The sequence below is a fragment of the Hyperolius riggenbachi genome, chromosome 2, assembly GCF_040937935.1.
Source record: "Hyperolius riggenbachi isolate aHypRig1 chromosome 2, aHypRig1.pri, whole genome shotgun sequence".
In the NCBI taxonomy this organism is placed as follows: domain Eukaryota; kingdom Metazoa; phylum Chordata; class Amphibia; order Anura; family Hyperoliidae; genus Hyperolius; species Hyperolius riggenbachi.
Window position 1 is genome coordinate 118,646,678 of NC_090647.1, and position 18,017 is coordinate 118,664,694.

Sequence of the window (18,017 nt, forward strand, 5' to 3'; positions counted from 1 at the left end):
GAACAAAATCCTGAAAGAGGGACAGGACAAATGAGGAGGAAAGAGGGACAGGGCTCCCAAAGAGGGACAGTTGGGAGCTATGTAATAATCCTAGAACAATTTTGTACATCAGCATTGAATTAAATGAGTAAGAAAAAAGGACAGAGAGATTTGGTTCCCAAACACAGACTGCCCCTCAAATTGCAGAACGGTAGAGAGCAGCTATGCCAGAGCATTGATCGTATCCACGCTTCCTCCTTCCATGTCAGTGAGGACTCCAGTGCTTCTCCCTGTCCTCCTGTAGGTGGCGCTGCTCTTTATACGCTTCTTTATATCAGGCGCTCCCAGGCCGGGTGACGTCGCGGTGTGGGCTGGCAGTGCAGGTGCTGTGCGGGGCTGCGGCAGGTGCGGGGGTGGCTCAGCAGTGTAAGGTGAAGTCGGGGAGCAGCAGCACGTCTTCCGGAGGATCGGTGCACAGCGGACACAGCGGTGAGTGCGGGGGGATCTGCTGCTGACCTGGATGGAGAGACTGACATTCCCAGCAGGCAGTCCCTGAGCCTCTGCCTGGGAAAGGATGGTGCATGCCCTGCTGGGCAGATTATACTCCTGGGGAATTTCCTGCGTTGATTATCACTGCTGTAATCCTTCATTAGCTAGAACAGAACATGGTGCTGTGAATCTACAGCCGTCCTAGGTCTGGATGTATGGGAATCATTTATGAAAGTCTCCTGTTGTACTTGGAGACAAGGCAGTCATTTGACTTTCCTGTAGGTTCTTATTTTTATGCAAGAAACCAGAATGACTGGTGGCTGAACAAGTATGCATTGGGCTAATCAGATTCTGGAGTGAGAGGGTAATTAACTGACAGTTTGATTAATTAAGCTCTTCGTTAATCATCTTCTCCTGGATCTGGTTATTTCCATGCATAGTTTCAGATCAGCCTCATGCTAGGTATACACAGTTAAATTTCCTGTCCCATTGATGGGAATCAGATTGTTATCGACATGTCTGATCCGATAAAGAGATTGATCTTGTTAAGTTATCATTGGAAAATCGATCCCTTTATCGATCAGGAGCAGTTTGGACATGTACAACTTCCTCTCATATTACCTGGAACTTAAATCGTGTTTACACAGCATTAATTTTAATATCTTTAGTTTTTTTTTTTTTTGTAAACTGAACGAAACCAAAAACTGAAGTACAATTACAGACCGCATCTGTAATTGTGTAATTGCAGCAATTATCATGGTGGAAACTCCTGGCACTTTTTCACTGGATCATTTTCTGGCATATTTGTATAGTTTTTCAAGCTGTTAGTGCTTAACATCCGGAAACACTAATCTGATTATCGTAACCAGGCAGACTGGTTGAAGGAAAATGTGTGGTTTGCTATAACACCTGATTACTGTGATTTTGGAATTGTTTGACATTTTAAACCAGTGTGTGGTCTCAGGAAGGATCTGTGTATGGCGTGACTGGGTGCTCGTGCCAAAGGTCTGCAGCGCTTTTTGAGGACTTTCGGTTTCTTGAAGATCGTTTAGTAATGTCGCAGTGCTATTTCTCTGAAATGCAGATAACAAAGATAAATCTATAGCATTACTGTGCTTTTTCCATATTGAAATGCTTTTCCTTATTACCTGCCGGGCTTGGCTCATGGTAGAGTAGGGAGAGCTGTACTGCAGTATCGGATAAGGCTGCTGTCCAATTAGAACCAGCCAAGCCTTTCTTAGGACAGGTAACCTGATAGTATCCTTCCTGCATGCACCTGCTTCTTGTCATATCATTGCTATCTGCACTGTAATGGAGAGCTTCCAGCCTGCCATAAGGGACACTATATACTGTAGTTCAACTGTTCCCGTAAGAAATGAAGGTTTCACCAACAATTTAAGCAACACAACACTGGATTAAGCATACAACACTGGATTTCTGTCGCTTCCTTTTTTTTAATTAGCTTATTTATTGTTCTGTACATATTTCACTTTTTTGGGCTTATTTAACCTCCTGAGCGTTACGCCGCTCAGGAGGTTTTGCTAGTTTGTGTCCACATGCTTAATTTATTTGATCAAATGGCTGCAAAAGCTTTAGCTAGCACTAGGCTAGCTAGTATAGGTAGCCGGTGTGGTGAAATTTTTTGCAACTTTATCAGATTTTGCAACCGGTTGCACTTATTTATACGTATAGCTATCAGAAAGTGCAACCTAGCCATTGACTTTAACCTATCTGTATCAGAAAATGCAACCCAACCAAACCCTATTCTCACACAGAACCCTCCCCTCTTGCTCAACTAATAACCCCCCCTGGAGGGAACAATCCCCCCTCTTGCTCAACTAATAACCCCCCCTGGAGGGAACAATCCCCCCTCTTGCTCAACTAATAACCCCCCCCCCCCCCCCAGGGATCAATCCCCCCTCTTGCTCAACTAATAACCCCCCCTGGAGGGAACAATCCCCCCTGTTGCTCAACTAATAACCCCCCCTGGAGGGAACAATCCCCCCTCTTCCTCAACTAATAACCCCCCACCCCCCGAGGAAACAATCCCCCCTCTTGCTCAACTAATAACCCCCCCTGGAGGGAACAATCCCCCCTCTTGCTCAACAAATAACCCCCCCTGGAGGGAACAATCCCCCTTCTAGCTCAATGGGATCTGTGGTTGCAAAAAATTACAGGCGTGTTAACAGAGAGGAGCCACGCCTACACAGTCATACACTGTCCTCTATGGCAAGTTGCAAAATATGATAGGTAGCAAAAATTTTCACTACACCGGCACCCCCTGATCCAGCCGTTTATACATTACCCAGCCTGGCTCCAGCGATCAGCGCAGCCTCCCCGCACAGCTCTGGTATTCTCTATGGGGAGGGTCGTACATGACATTATGACGTCGCCTACGTCATGCACAAACCCGATCCTCCCCATGGAGAGACCAGAGTTGTGCGGGGAGGCTGCCCCGGTCGCTGGAGCCAGGCTGGGTAATGTATAAACGGCTGGATTGGGGGTGATCGGGGGTGCCGGCTACCTATACTAGCTAGCCTAGTGCTATTTGATCAAATAAATTAAGCATGGAGGACTCCTGAGGCTAGCGAGCGGCATGCCCAAAACCGTGTCAGTTCCCAGTTTATAAATGGGAACGTTTGTTAACCAAATGAGCGGTATGCTCAGGTGGTTAACAAACGTTCCCATTTATAAACTGGGAACTGTGTGTTTCATGAGTGATGTGGTAAGGAACCGTGAGAGGGTGTGTTGTGGACCCCTGAATGCCAGGGTTCGGAGCAGTGCTCTTCGGCGCTGCTAGATTTGGGCGCAGCCGGCGTCACCATAGACTATAAAGGGAATCAAAACTGAGCAGCGCTCAGTGAGTAACGTCGGCGCCGTCAGAAGACTGAACCGAGGTTGCTTGATAAAACGCAATAATTCGGCCTCCAGCTATAGCTGTAAGCCGAATTAAATCATTACCCCACTATCCATGGCGGCCTGGAGGGGGAATAGTAATTAATACGGCCCGGACTTGTGCAGAAGCAGGATCAGCCATATACCGGCTGTATCCTGCACCCAAGTCTACCAGCGCCGATTTAAAATGTATGCTCAGGGGTGTCTGCAGAGGGGAAGACGACTGGTAGGCTAGTTGCTGCACCTATCCCTAATTGCTGGCCTCTCCACCCCTGGGGATAGCTGTGATGTAAGGGGAGGGGCCACCTGGTTCTGTACAATTATTTTTATTTTTTTTTATTTTTTTTCCCTTTGAAACAAGCATGCAGCTACTGTTAACTTAACGTTTGTGTGCGTTGCGTGGCTGATCCCATCCGAATTTTCGTCTAAATTCGCATGAAAATTCGCATGAATGACGCTGTATGCAAATTTAACCATGGCAGTGCCGGTGTGCATTTCCATTGATTTCCATGCGAATTTGCAGGCGAATTTGCATGAAAATTCGCATACCAAAGCCACAGGCGATTTCCCTATTAAATACATTAGCGGCGATTCGCATGCATTCAACACGCAGGCGAATTCTGAGGGCTCTGCCGTGCAGAAAAATCCTGCACAGAAAAAACGCTCAGGAAAACTGACAAGTGGAAACAGGCCCGTCCACTTGTATTGGCTGTGCGAATCTGCATGCAGGAAACGCATGCAGATTCGCGATAGTGGAAACGGACCCTTAGCCACAGCCCCTCAACAAGCATGCAGATCAGGTGTTCTGACTGAAGTCAGACTGGATTAGCTGCATGCTTGTTTCAGGTGTGTGATTCAACCTCTACTGCAGCTAAAGAGATTAGCTGGGCTACCAGGCAACTGGTATTGTTTAAAAGGAAACCTCTATATCCCTCTCAGTGAAGGTTCCCTTTAATCACCACGAAATGCCCGGGGCAAGATTTGGGGCTCCTCTACTTGCGTCAATATGCGCTGATTGCCGCCTCTCCCCGCCTCTTCCTTCTTTCACTGAGAGAGGCGGGGATCAGCGCAGATTGACGCGAACAGCTGAAAGCTCTGCCTCCCCCGGGCAGCAAAATCCACCACTTGGAAAGTCGTGGATTTTTGCCCCGGGATTTTGGGGGGTTAAAACCTTGTTGTGCCGTGGAGATGCGACGTTTCAGCTCTGGCATTAATGCTGAAGAGGATTTCAATGTAAAAACAGCAATTTTTTTACGCTTGGTCTCTTATTAAAAACATAAGTTAATGGCATTAAGACTTTCATTCACATTATCGGCATTTCTGATGTTTCAGTGTTTGGGGGGGGGGGGGGGGGGGGGTTTGTTGGCTATATTCTGTAATAGTGTTGAGGAATACCAATGTAGGCCCCCTGGTTTTAGTGTTCTCTGGGTTAATGACCTGTATCAGGCATGCAGATTAAGATAGTAAGAGGAATTCAGAAGTGTTTATGTGCATACTTGTTTCAGGTCATTGGCTGAGAAGTATTAGGCCTTTCAGAGGCTGAAATGTGCGCTTGCTGTGCTCTTTAGTCTCCAGTAGGCCACCTGAATTGCAGCGCTATTAACACCAGATCTGTCAAGCGGGGCAGAGACCGGGGACATGTCGCGTCTGAGCACGGCTGCAAGTCACCCGGCTGTGATGCAGAGCTTGGCTCCATTCTTAGGCCTCATTCACATCTATGCAGCGCAGATGGCCGTACGATCGCACGCCATCTGCGCCACTACCTACTGCGCTGCTGATTTGCCAGTAAATGGATCAGCTCTGTGCTTGTGGGCAAAATGCATGCAGCAGTATGCAAGCGCATCGTACTGCTGTGCAGTCTATGCCCTTCTGCTGTCCTTGCGTGTGACACGTCATACGCGCTTCAAATGCGCACGGAAGCGCGTATGATGTGAACGCATCCTTCGGCTTGGGAGTGATTTTTGCAGAGCTTGCCGGCATTCTGCAAAGCAATGTGCTAGTGGTACCCTAAGCATTGCGATCGCCGAGTGATCACAAATCGCTGCCTGCAGCATATTGGGAGCAATCGCATCAGTGGCTACAGAGCCAATTCATGACTGCTCCGGAAATCATGGCACTTCCACCATTCAGGAAATTGTTGGCGATTTTTTTTGCCTGCAAAGTTCTTGTCGTTGGTCCCTAGCCTTACTAGTGCTCTATCTGCAAGCAGTGATGGGCTCACGAGTAGTTCACTACTCAAATCTGTGATTAAAATGAGGCTTAATTGCCTTAGCTGTGTGGCTGGGAGAAAGGGGGTTACTTACCCACAAGTCCGCTGTCTTCTATGCGTTCTAAACGTCTTGCACACGTCCTATTGGACGCGATGCAAGACTCACTACCGCGCACTTCCTCCTTCCGGCTTGAAGGAGGAAGTGCGCGTAGTGAGTCTTAATGCGTCCAATAGGACGCGTGCAAGACGTTTGGAACGCATAGAAGTCAGCGGACTTGTGGGGAAGTAACCCCCTTTCTCCCAGCCGCACAGCTGAGGCAATTAAGCCTCATTTTAATCACAAATTCGAGTAGAATGAAAGTATGCATCACTTCCACTGTTAACGGACGCGTTACCCAGTTAATTTTCTGCATGTGGGGAGAAAATGTTTTGCTTGCACTACTTTTCCACACACCAAATGCAATTCCTATTGCTAACAGGCAGTTACTGTCAGCTGACTGCAGGCTTACGCATGCAAAAAACGTGCATTTCAAAAGGAAAAATTTGCCTGTGGAAAACTGCTGGCATTTTACAATGACTAAAGGTGCATACACACATCAGACCATAGTCTTTGGAAAATGAAAGATCACAGACCAATTTTACCCCCTTCCATGTAGTATGAGAGCCATACCTACACAGTCTATTCTATGGAGCTGAACTCCCCATCAGATAGAAATCTTGCAAGATGCTGCACACAAAGATGCTGAACACATTCAAAAGATCTGCTCCTGCAAAATGCATTCGTAGTCTGATATCTGCAGATCCTCATACACACCTTGTTTAACAGGCATTCATCTGCAGTTTAGACTAGTGTTGGGCGAACATCTAGATGTTCGGGTTCGGGCCGAACAGGCCGAACATGGCCGCGATGTTCGGGTGTTCGACCCGAACTCCGAACATAATGGAAGTCAATGGGGACCCGAACTTTTGTGGTTTGTAAAGCCTCCTTGCATGCTACATACCCCAAATTTACAGGGTATGTGCACCTTGGGAGTGGGTACAAGAGGAAAAAAAAATTAGCAAAAAGAGCTTATAGTTTTTGAGAAAATCGATTTTAAAGTTTCAAAGGGAAAACTGTCTTTTAAATGCGGGAAATGTCTGTTTTCTTTGCACAGGTAACATGTTTTTTGTCGGCATGCAGTCATAAATGTAATACATATAAGAGGTTCCAGGAAAAGGGACCGGTAACGCTAACCCAGCAGCAGCACACGTGATGGAACAGGAGGAGGGTGGCGCAGGAGGAGAAGAAGGCCACGCTTTGTGAGACACAACAACCCCGGCCTTGCATGAGGGCAAGAAGCGTGCGGATAGCAGGCTTTGTACCGCCATGCAGTCATAAATGTAATAAAGATAAGTGGTTCAATAAACAGGGACCACGCGGCAACGCTAACCCAGCAGCAGCAGACGTGATGGAACAGGAGCAGGCGCAGGAGGAGAAGGCCACGCTTTGTGAGACACAACAACCCAGGCCTTGCATGAGGGCAAGAAGCGTGCGGATAGCATGCTTTGTACCGCCATGCAGTCATAAATGTAATAAAGATAAGTGGTTCAATAAACAGGGACCACGCGGCAACGCTAACCCAGCAGCAGCAGACGTGATGGAACAGGAGCAGGCGCAGGAGGAGAAGGCCACGCTTTGTGAGACACAACAACCCAGGCCTTGCATGAGGGCAAGAAGCGTGCGGATAGCATGCTTTGTACCGCCATGCAGTCATAAATGTAATAAAGATAAGTGGTTCAATAAACAGGGACCACGCGGCAACGCTAACCCAGCAGCAGCAGACGTGATGGAACAGGAGCAGGCGCAGGAGGAGAAGGCCACGCTTTGTGAGACACAACAACCCAGGCCTTGCATGTGGACAAAAAGCGTGCGGATATAGCAGCAATGCTTTTTGCCGCCATGCAGTCATAAATGTAATACAGATGAGAGGTTCAATAAACAGGGCCCGGAAACGCAACACCATCCCAGATGTTCATTGGTCATGTTACTTGGTTGGGGTCCTGGAGTGTTGCGTAGTCATTTCCAATCCAGGATTGATTCATTTTAATTTGAGTCAGACGGTCTGCATTTTCTGTAGAGAGGCGGATACGCCGATCTGTGACGATGCCTCCGGCAGCACTGAAACAGCGTTCCGACATAACGCTGGCTGCCGGGCAAGCCAGCACCTCTATTGCGTACATTGCCAGTTCGTGCCAGGTGTCTAGCTTCGATACCCAATAGTTGAAGGGTGCAGATGGATGGTTCGACACAGCTACGCCATCTGACATGTAGTCCTTGACCATCTTCTCCAGGCGATCGGTGTTGGAGGTGGATCTGCACGCTTGCTGTTCAGTGGGCTGCGGCTGCATGGGTGTCAGAAAATTTTCCCACTCCAAGGACACTGCCGATACCATTCCCTTTTGGGTACTAGCTGCGGCTTGCGTTGTTTGCTGCCCTCCTGGTCGTCCTGGGTTTGCGGAAGTCAGTCTGTCTGCGTACAACTGGCTAGAGGAGGGGGAGGATGTCAATCTCCTCTCTAAAGTCTCCACAAGGGCCTGCTGGTATTCTTCCATTTTGACCTGTCTGACTCTTTCTTCAAGCAGTTTTGGAACATTGTGTTTGTACCGTGGATCCAGAAGGGTATAAACCCAGTAATTGGTGTTGTCCAGAATGCGCACAATGCGTGGGTCACGTTCAATGCAGTCTAGCATGAATTGAGCCATGTGTGCCAGAGTCCTACCAGAATCCTCATCATCCTCTTGTGAGCGTTGTGATAGTTGTTGTGATGCATCATAGTCGTCACCTTCCTCCTGGTCTGCTTCTGCTGACCATTCGCGTTGAATTGTGGAAGTCCAACGTGCACCGCTCTGGCCCTCGTCAGTGGTGGCATGAAATTCCTGCTCCAACTCCAGCTGTTCCTCCTCCTCTTCTTCGTCATAGCTGCTGGGGCCAGCGTTCCCTGAGGCGGATGGCCTGATGTTGGTACCATCACGCTGATCGTTTTCTCCTTCAGATTCCCCCAGTTGCATCATGACAGCTGTTTCCTTGATTTTTAACATCGACCTCTTCAGTAAACACAGCAGTGGTATGGTAATGCTGACTGAAGAGTTGTCACTGCTCACAAGCAACGTGGATTGCTCAAAATTTTGGAGGACTTGGCAGAGGTCCAACATGTTGGCCCAATCGGATCCACAGAAGCTTGGCAGCTGGCCGGATGCGCCTCGGTACTGCGCCGTCATGTACTGGACCACTGCACTCTTCTGCTCGCAAAAGCGGGCTAGCATGTGCAGCGTAGAATTCCAGCGCGTAGGGACATCACACAGCAAGCGATGGTGGGGGAGATTGAAGCGCTCCTGCATCTTGGCGAGTGCCCCCGAAGCAGTACTGGAATTTCTACAATGTTTGGACACTCGACGCACCTTCAACAGCAGATCGGGCACGCCTGGGTATGTCCTCAGGAACCGCTGAACTACTAGGTTCATCACGTGCGCCAGGCAAGGGATGTGTGTCAGCTTAGCCAACCTTAAAGCGCGAATGAGATTACTCCCATTATCACACACAACCATGCCCGGTTTCAGGTCCAGCGGTGCCAGCCACAAATCCGTCTGTTCCTTTATTCCCCTCCAAATTTCCTCCCCTGTGTGCTGCTTATCCCCAAGGCAGATTAGCTTCAGCAACGCTTGCTGACGCATGCCAACAGCTGTGCTGCACTGCTTCCACGATCCTACTGCTGCTGGGTTAGCGTTTCCGGATGAGGTACAGCTTTGAGATGCGTTGGAGGAGAAGGAGTCAGAGAGGTAGGTGCTGCTGTTATCCAGTGGGAGGGACGGCGGTGCAGCTGTTTGTGGCGTGGGCAACACCCGTGCCGTAGCAGGTGAGGAATCGCTGCCAGGCTCCACAAGGTTCACCCAGTGCGCGGTAAGGGAGATGTATCGACCCTGGCCGAACGCACTCGTCCAGGTGTCAGTGGTGAGGTGAACCTTGCAGGCAACGGCATTCTTCAAGCTTCGGGTTATTTTGCTGACCACGTGCTCATGCAACTCAGGCACTGCAGAGCGTGCAAAGTGGTAGCGGCTGGGAACCACGTAACGTGGGATGGCCACTGACATCATGCCCTTGAAGCTGTTTGTCTCCACCAATCGATATGGCAGCATTTCGCAGGCCAGAAGCTTGGCTATGCTGGCTGTTACTGCCACGGCCCGGGGGTCATTTGCTGGCAATTTCCTCTTGCGCTCAAACATCTCCGACACAGACAACTGAACCGTAGCGCTGCACACGGAAGGGCTGTTGGTTGTTGTGTTTGATGAACACTGGGAGACCTCAAGAGCACTACTCCGGAAAGTGACAGTGTCAGCGTCGTCTGATGTTTGTGAATGTTGTGAACCACGCAATGGCTGGGCTACTGCTGCTGCTGAGGCGGGTCTGGTGGTGAGTCTGGTGAACCCAAGGGAGGCAGTGTTGTTTCTGGTACCCTGTCCTGACGCGTTTGCCCAAAGAGTGGGATGTTTGGATAGCATGTGACGGCTCATGCTGGTGGTGGAGAGGTTGTTAATATTTTTCCCCCTGCTCAGGCGGGTCTTGCACACCTTGCAAATCGCCATGGTAACATCCTCAGTGCAGTCTTCAAAGAAAGCCCAGACTTTGGAGCACCTGCCTCCTTGCTGGCGATTTCTGTTTGCTCCTCTTTTGCCTCTCACTTGAACTTCCACGCTTGTGGTGCCTGAAATTGCGCGCCGCCTACCTTGTGGCACAAGGCGAACTCGTGCAGCAGTGTGTTCTTCAACAGACTCATCTGTGCTGCTGCTACGACGGCGATGTTCTCGTTCACAAACAAAATCTGGGTCTCTGTCCACATTGTCCATACCCTCCTCTTCCATCTCCTCAAACTCGTCATATGTCATTGTGGGCCACCGCCGTGGAGTAGAGCTCCCCACAACAACCTCTGCGCAGCACACTCCAACGTCGTCTTCCAGATCTTGTCGGCCGACCTCCTGCAATTGCAACCCCTCCTGCCCAAATTGCTCTGGGATTTGGGTTTCCGAGTCCTCTTCGGACTCGCCTTGTATTTCAGTGCGCGGTGCATTTCCCACAGTTAACGGTTGTGAATCCAGGCACAACATTTCTGGCTGTTCCTCCATTGACCTTTGAAAGGTGGAAGTTTGTTGGGCTGGGAATAGCTCCTGCGAATACCCCATTGTGTCCTGAGGTAATTCATCGGACTGGTTATCTGGCAGTTGTGTGCGTGGTGTCGCTGCCGGTTGTGTCAGCTTTGTGCCCACTGGCTCCTTGTAACTGGCTGAGGACTCGGACCTCGTGCGTGATGTGCTGGTGCTGCTTAACCCACTGCTGGACGCTTGAGAGGTCATCCAAGTAATTATCTGGTCCTGTTCTTTTGGATTTGTGAGGGTTGTTGTCCTGGACAACATGGGCGGTATTGAGTGGGTTTTCTTGGGTGCTCCCCTGTGGCCTGTACGTGAACCGTCGGGGGAAACACCTCTTCCCTTGCCCCTCCCTCTTTCACCGGATTTCTTCCTCATTTCACTTATCCTTACAGTACACGCTGACTGGCAGCAGTACAGTGGCAGTACAGAAATGCTATACAGTACCACTATTCCCAGCAGCGACACAGAGCACAATGCTATACAGTGACGGGTGAGCGGTGTACCACTATTCCCAGCAGCGACACAGAGCACAATGCTATACAGTGACGGGTGAGCGGTGTACCACTATTCCCAGCAGCGACACAGAGCACAATGCTATACAGTGGCGAACGAGCGGTGTACCACTATTCCCAGCAGACACAGAACAGTACACAGAATGCTATATAGTGTGGCTGAACGAGCGGTGTACCACTATTCCCAGCAGACACAGAACAGTACACAGAATGCTATATAGTGTGGCTGAACGAGCGGTGTACTACTGTTCCCAGCAGACACAGAACAGTACACAGAATGCTATATAGTGTGGCTGAACGAGCGGTGTACTACTGTTCCCAGCAGACACAGAACAGTACACAGAATGCTATATAGTGTGGCTGAACGAGCGGTGTACTACTGTTCCCAGCAGACACAGAACAGTACACAGAATGCTATATAGTGTGGCTGAACGAGCGGTGTACTACTGTTCCCAGCAGACACAGAACAGTACACAGAATGCTATATAGTGTGGCTGAACGAGCGGTGTACCACTATTCCCAGCAGACACAGAACAGTACACAGAATGCTATATAGTGTGGCTGAACGAGCGGTGTACTACTGTTCCCAGCAGACACAGAACAGTACACAGAATGCTATATAGTGTGGCTGAACGAGCGGTGTACTACTGTTCCCAGCAGACACAGAACAGTACACAGAATGCTATATAGTGTGGCTGAACGAGCGGTGTACTACTGTTCCCAGCAGACACAGAACAGTACACAGAATGCTATATAGTGTGGCTGAACGAGCGGTGTACTACTGTTCCCAGCAGACACAGAACAGTACACAGAATGCTATATAGTGTGGCTGAACGAGCGGTGTACTACTGTTCCCAGCAGACACAGAACAGTACACAGAATGCTATATAGTGTGGCTGAACGAGCGGTGTACCACTATTCCCAGCAGACACAGAACAGTACACAGAATGCTATATAGTGTGGCTGAACGAGCGGTGTACTACTGTTCCCAGCAGACACAGAACAGTACACAGAATGCTATATAGTGTGGCTGAACGAGCGGTGTAGTACTGTTCCCAGCAGACACAGAACAGTACACAGAATGCTATATAGTGTGGCTGAACGAGCGGTGTACTACTGTTCCCAGCAGACACAGAACAGTACACAGAATGCTATATAGTGTGGCTGAACGAGCGGTGTACTACTGTTCCCAGCAGACACAGAACAGTACACAGAATGCTATATAGTGTGGCTGAACGAGCGGTGTACCACTATTCCCAGCAGACACAGAACAGTACACAGAATGCTATATAGTGTGGCTGAACGAGCGGTGTACTACTGTTCCCAGCAGACACAGAACAGTACACAGAATGCTATATAGTGTGGCTGAACGAGCGGTGTACTACTGTTCCCAGCAGACACAGAACAGTACACAGAATGCTATATAGTGTGGCTGAACGAGCGGTGTACTACTGTTCCCAGCAGACACAGAACAGTACACAGAATGCTATATAGTGTGGCTGAACGAGCGGTGTACCACTGTTCCCAGCAGACACAGAACAGTACACAGAATGCTATATAGTGTGGCTGAACGAGCGGTGTACCACTGTTCCCAGCAGACACAGAACAGTACACAGAATGCTATATAGTGTGGCTGAACGAGCGGTGTACTACTGTTCCCAGCAGTGACACACAATGACTGGGGGGGACCCTGGCTAGCGTGGCTGGAGCGCGAACTACCCTGCCTGCCTACCCAAAGCTAAACCCACAGACAAATGGCGGAGATATGACGTGGTTCGGGTATTTATTTACCCGAACCACGTGACAGTTCGGCCAATCAGAGCGCGTTCGGGTCCGAACCACGTGACCCGTTCGGCCAATCACAGCGCTAGCCGAACGTTCGGGGAACGTTCGGCCATGCGCTCTTAGTTCGGCCATATGGCCGAACGGTTTGGCCGAGCACCGTCAGGTGTTCGGCCGAACTCGAACATCACCCGAACAGGGTGATGTTCTGCAGAACCCGAACAGTGGCGAACACTGTTCGCCCAACACTAGTTTAGACAATCATCTGCAGATCTGAAGATCAATCCAGGTGGATCTGATCTGCAGACGAATGTCTGTTAAACAAGGTGTGTATGATGATCTGCAGATATCATAGACTATGAATGCATTTTGCAGGAAGAACAGATCTTTTGCAGGAAGAACAGATCTTTTGCAGGAAGAACAGATCTTTTGCAGGAAGAACAGATCTTTTGCAGGAAGAACAGATCTTTTGCAGGAAGAACAGATCTTTTGCAGGAAGAACAGATCTTTTGCAGGAAGAACAGATCTTTTGCAGGAAGAACAGATCTTTTGCAGGAAGAACAGATCTTTTGAATGTGTTCAGCATCTTGCAAAGATTTCTGTCTGATGGGGAGTTCAGCTCCATAGAATATACTGTGTAGGTATGGCTCTCATACTACATGGAAGGGGGGTAAAACTGGTCTGTGATCTTTCATTTTCCAAAGACTATGGTCTGATGTGTGTATGCACCCTTAGTGCGAACCCTCCCTGAAGAATCTTTCGCGTTGGAGGCAGAAAGTGGTGAATCCGCTGCCTGTCAGCTGCTCCACTGCACCAGTCGGGCACTTGCTAGCAATTGGCATAGGTGGCCATTACATTGAGTTACATCTGAGCGTGGCTGTGTTTAAACCCCAATTTTTATTATTTATTTTTTATACTTTTGGCTGATTTACCGCACCACTTCAATCATCAAGCCCTGACACGTGTGAGGTTGCAAACTCTGCCAACCAGCCGCTGAACTGCCTGGCAAGCATGCAAAGAAGCCTTAGGCCCCGTTCACATATAAAATCGCAAAACGCTAACTATTACCGCTAGCGTTTTGCGGGATTGTTTTTTCTGTGATTAACGTAGAAAAATCACAGGACACAGTAGCGTTTTGGGAGCGATCACGATTAGCGGTTCTATACATGCTAATCGCGATCGCTCAATCGCCACCAAAATGCTTGAGGCAACGTTTGCGATTATCGCTAATCACAAAACACCCGCAATCACGGCAGTGAGAACGCTGCCATTGGATAACATTTGCTATGCCTTTTAAAAACTATCGGTTTGCGGTGAGCAGGAATCGCGTTATTCCTGCTCAGATGTGAACGGGGCCTTAGGCCTGGTCTCCATCATCAGCAGCCTCTTCACTGTCAGCTGCTTTGAATGGCTTGGGCCTATTCTATGTGTTGCCCTACAGGTGAAACCCCTTGCACGGCCTGTTACCACTAAGGCCTCGTTCACATCTAAAATTGCTAAACGCTAGTGATTTCAGCGGATGATTTTTTTTTTCTGCGATTTATGGCCCCTTTTCCACTTGCAGCGTTTGCGATGCTGAATCGCAAATCGCTAGGGATTTTTAAATCGCTAAGGTTTGCTAAATAACATGGGAATCACGGTATGTATTTTCCACTACAGCGATTCGATTTTTTTTTACCAAAGCCTGGGAGCGATTTTTTTTTTTTCCCTTTTATTTTGCTATGCATTGCATAGCAAAATCGCAATTGCGGGAAAAAAAAGAGGGACTTGCTGAATCGCAATCACTAGCGTTTAGCACAAGCAATTGCTAGTGGAAAAGGGCCCTAACTTGGAAAAATCGCTGGACAACTTAGTGTTTTAGGAGTGATCGCGATTAGCGGTTCTATACATGCTAATCGCGATCACTCCAGAATCTCTGGCATACCGCTGCAGTGAACGCGTTTGCGATTATCGATAATCGCAAAATGCCCGCGATCGCGGCAGTGAGAACACTGCCATAGGGTACAATAGGACTAGCAGTTTTAAAAAACGTTTGCGATTAGGTGTAGATGAGCTCTTAGGGACATGCAGGTTGGACCTGTGATTTTTTTTTTTTTGTAAGTATGGGAAAGCATGGACCCATTCACATGTGTTTCTGTAATGCACTAGTCTGGCCTGTAAAACTTGTTTAGTCAGTGGTGGATGCGTTGCCATATAATAGCATGTATCCACTGCCAAGTGTGGTGGAAACTGCCTTGGAACTCTGGAGTGGTATTATTATTAATTTTTTTTTTTTTTTTTTTTAATTTATATAGTACCGACATGTTACGCTGCGCTGCACAGTATATATTGTTTTGTCACTTAACTGTCCCTCAGAGGGGCTCACAATCTAATCCCTACCATAGTCTATGTATGTATGTATTGTGTTGTGTATATATCTTAGTCTAGGTCCAATTTAGGGGGAAGCCAATTGACCTATCTGAATGTTTTGGGATGTGGTAGGAAACCAGAGTGCCCAGGAGAAACCTATGCAGACACGGAGTACATACAAACTCCTTGCAATGTTGACCAGGCTGGGATTTGAACCTGCAAGGCAAGAGCGCTAACCACTATGCCACCGTGCTGGCACAGCTTATATGTACCGTACTGATACCTTTGCAAGTGGCCAATCAATAATAGACGTGTATGTCCCTATATGAACCATCTGACCTTAGATACCGCAAGTTCTGTACTCTTAAAGCAGGATACCGTAATTGTAGTACTCATAATTTATAGATTTATTGTGGTAGCCTACAGTGAGACAGGAAAACAGGCACACAAACATGCACATTTGTGCTTTTGAATAGAAGGTATGGAATATATTTTTTGACTTCAGATTATTCACCCCAGGCATATTTTGAAACCACAGATGACTCACTTTACAGTAGAAATGCATAAATGTAACCTGAATATTGAAGTTGCTTGTAAATATTTATGAAAGAATGTACATATACTAGCATACAGAATGTTTGTTTTCTAAGGCCTTGTTCACATTGCGTTCCGATTGCGTTAACGTTCGCGTTGGAGGTTTTTTGATTCGTTTTTGTAAGTGCTTGGTGTAAGCGATTTCAGGGGCGATTCTTAAAAATCACCAGCGCTTAGAAAAAAAAAAAAAGTTCCTATAGTGTGAACGAGCTCTAAATGCCTGTTTATTTTATGGGTAATCTAATTGTTGGTAGGAACAAAGCCCTAAGGTGCGTACACACGCACGACAGCAGCCGACGGGTGGATCGTTCAGGAACAGCCTTATCAGTCTGCCGACAGTGCGTACACACCCACTACAGTCTGCTGAAAACCCGCCCAGCTGGAGGTGCCGACGACCCGTCGTTGGCTGCTGTCGTGCGTGTGTTTACGCACCTTTAAGGTGCCCATAGACCTAGCGATTATAGGCAGATTCAACAGAGACAAATGTATCTCTAATTGAATCTGTTTAGAGATACATTTTGTCTTTTTGTTGATTCTGCCCATACACTACAGGCCGATTTCCATCTGATTTCAGCATGAAATCTTCAGGGAATATGCACCACCGCTGCCCCAATGTATAAATGGTCCCCCCTTTGTGTGCATTTATACATTGCCTGTCCTGTCGCGGTGTCCGTAACCTCCGTGTCGTACACGCTACTGGCGCATAGCGTCTGACGTCAGATGCTAGGCGCCAGTAACATGTACAGATAGCTGCCCGGAGGTTACGGGACATCGTGCGGAGGCTGCAACAGGACAGGTAACGTATAAATGCACACACGGAATCGACCGCCGCACACCAGACCAACCAAATTTGGCCCGACATCTTGCGGCATGTGCGATCGACCATGTGACCAATTTCCATTCCGAAATCCATTCTTGGATGGTCGATTGGCTGCCAAGACGCCTGATGTATGGCCACCTTTACGCTTGTAGATTGCTTTGTACACACATTTGCTGGCCAATATTATCTTTTATTATAGGGTCAAGTGACAATTCTCCATTCTTGCATATGCAGATATATTTTGCTGTCCCTATGGAGGAAGCAGGAAGAGTCTCCGTGGTAGAACCCAGTGGGGAAACATTAACTGTCCACAAAGGGTTTTTTGAACTCTGTGGACTGCTGTAGAGAAAGGGCCTGCTTGAAGTAGAGGCACAAGGAAAAATAGGTGTGGTGTGAAGCTGATACGATTAATACTGTTGGGAATTTGGCGCCAAATGAAAACAAATATTTACAGGGGTAATGACGATAGAAAAACATTGGTAAATGTTACCAATATTTTTTCTACAGCTAAACCTAACTCTACTATTTCATGGACCCCTCCCCCTCCAAAGCCTAACCCTAAAACCTACCCTTCCTGACGCCTAACCTTAACCTCCAACAGCAACTTCTTCACCAAACTGTTGTTGGATTGTTGGAAGAACAATGCATTCTCCAGCACGATGGAGCACAGTGTCATCAGGCAAAAGTGATAACTAAGTGGCCCAGGGACCAAAATGTTGAAATTTGGGGTCCATGGCCTGGAAACTCCCCAGATGTTAATCCCATTGAGAACTTGTGGTCATTCCTCAAGAGGCGGGTGGACAAACAAAAACCAATTAATTCTGAGAAACTCAAATAAGTGATTATGAAAGAATGGGTTGCTATCAGTCTTTGGCCCAGAAGTTGATTGAGTGCATGCCCAATCAAATTGCAGAAGTCCTGAAAAACAATGGTCAATACTGCAAATACTGACTCTTTGCATAAATCTCATGTAATTGTCAATAAAAGCCTTTGAAACATATGTAGTGCTTATCTATATATATAATAGACTAAGTGCCTCAACCTTCAAACAAGAAGAAGAAGTACTTTGCATGAGAAAATTTATGCGTGATCAAACACCAAGTTTAAGGCCTCTTTTCCACGGACTGTTGAGCTGTGTGCTCAGCAAGCAGTTACCAGGCAGCAGTGAGCAGATACCAGGCAGCAACAAGCAGTTACCAGGCGGCAG

General features: G+C 48.0%; 1 protein-coding gene across 2 annotated transcripts in view; it reads left to right on the top strand.

The window, feature by feature from the left end:
* Positions 1-342: 342 nt before the first annotated feature.
* Positions 343-18,017, top strand: part of LIMA1 (LIM domain and actin binding 1) — a 120,281-nt gene continuing 102,606 nt past the window's right edge. The window contains exon 1 of one of the 2 annotated variants that reach the window (XM_068267272.1): positions 343-468. The gene's annotated coding sequence lies outside the window, so the exon portion shown is untranslated. The remainder of the gene's footprint in view (positions 469-18,017) is intronic. The other variant, XM_068267274.1, reaches the window with a different exon arrangement.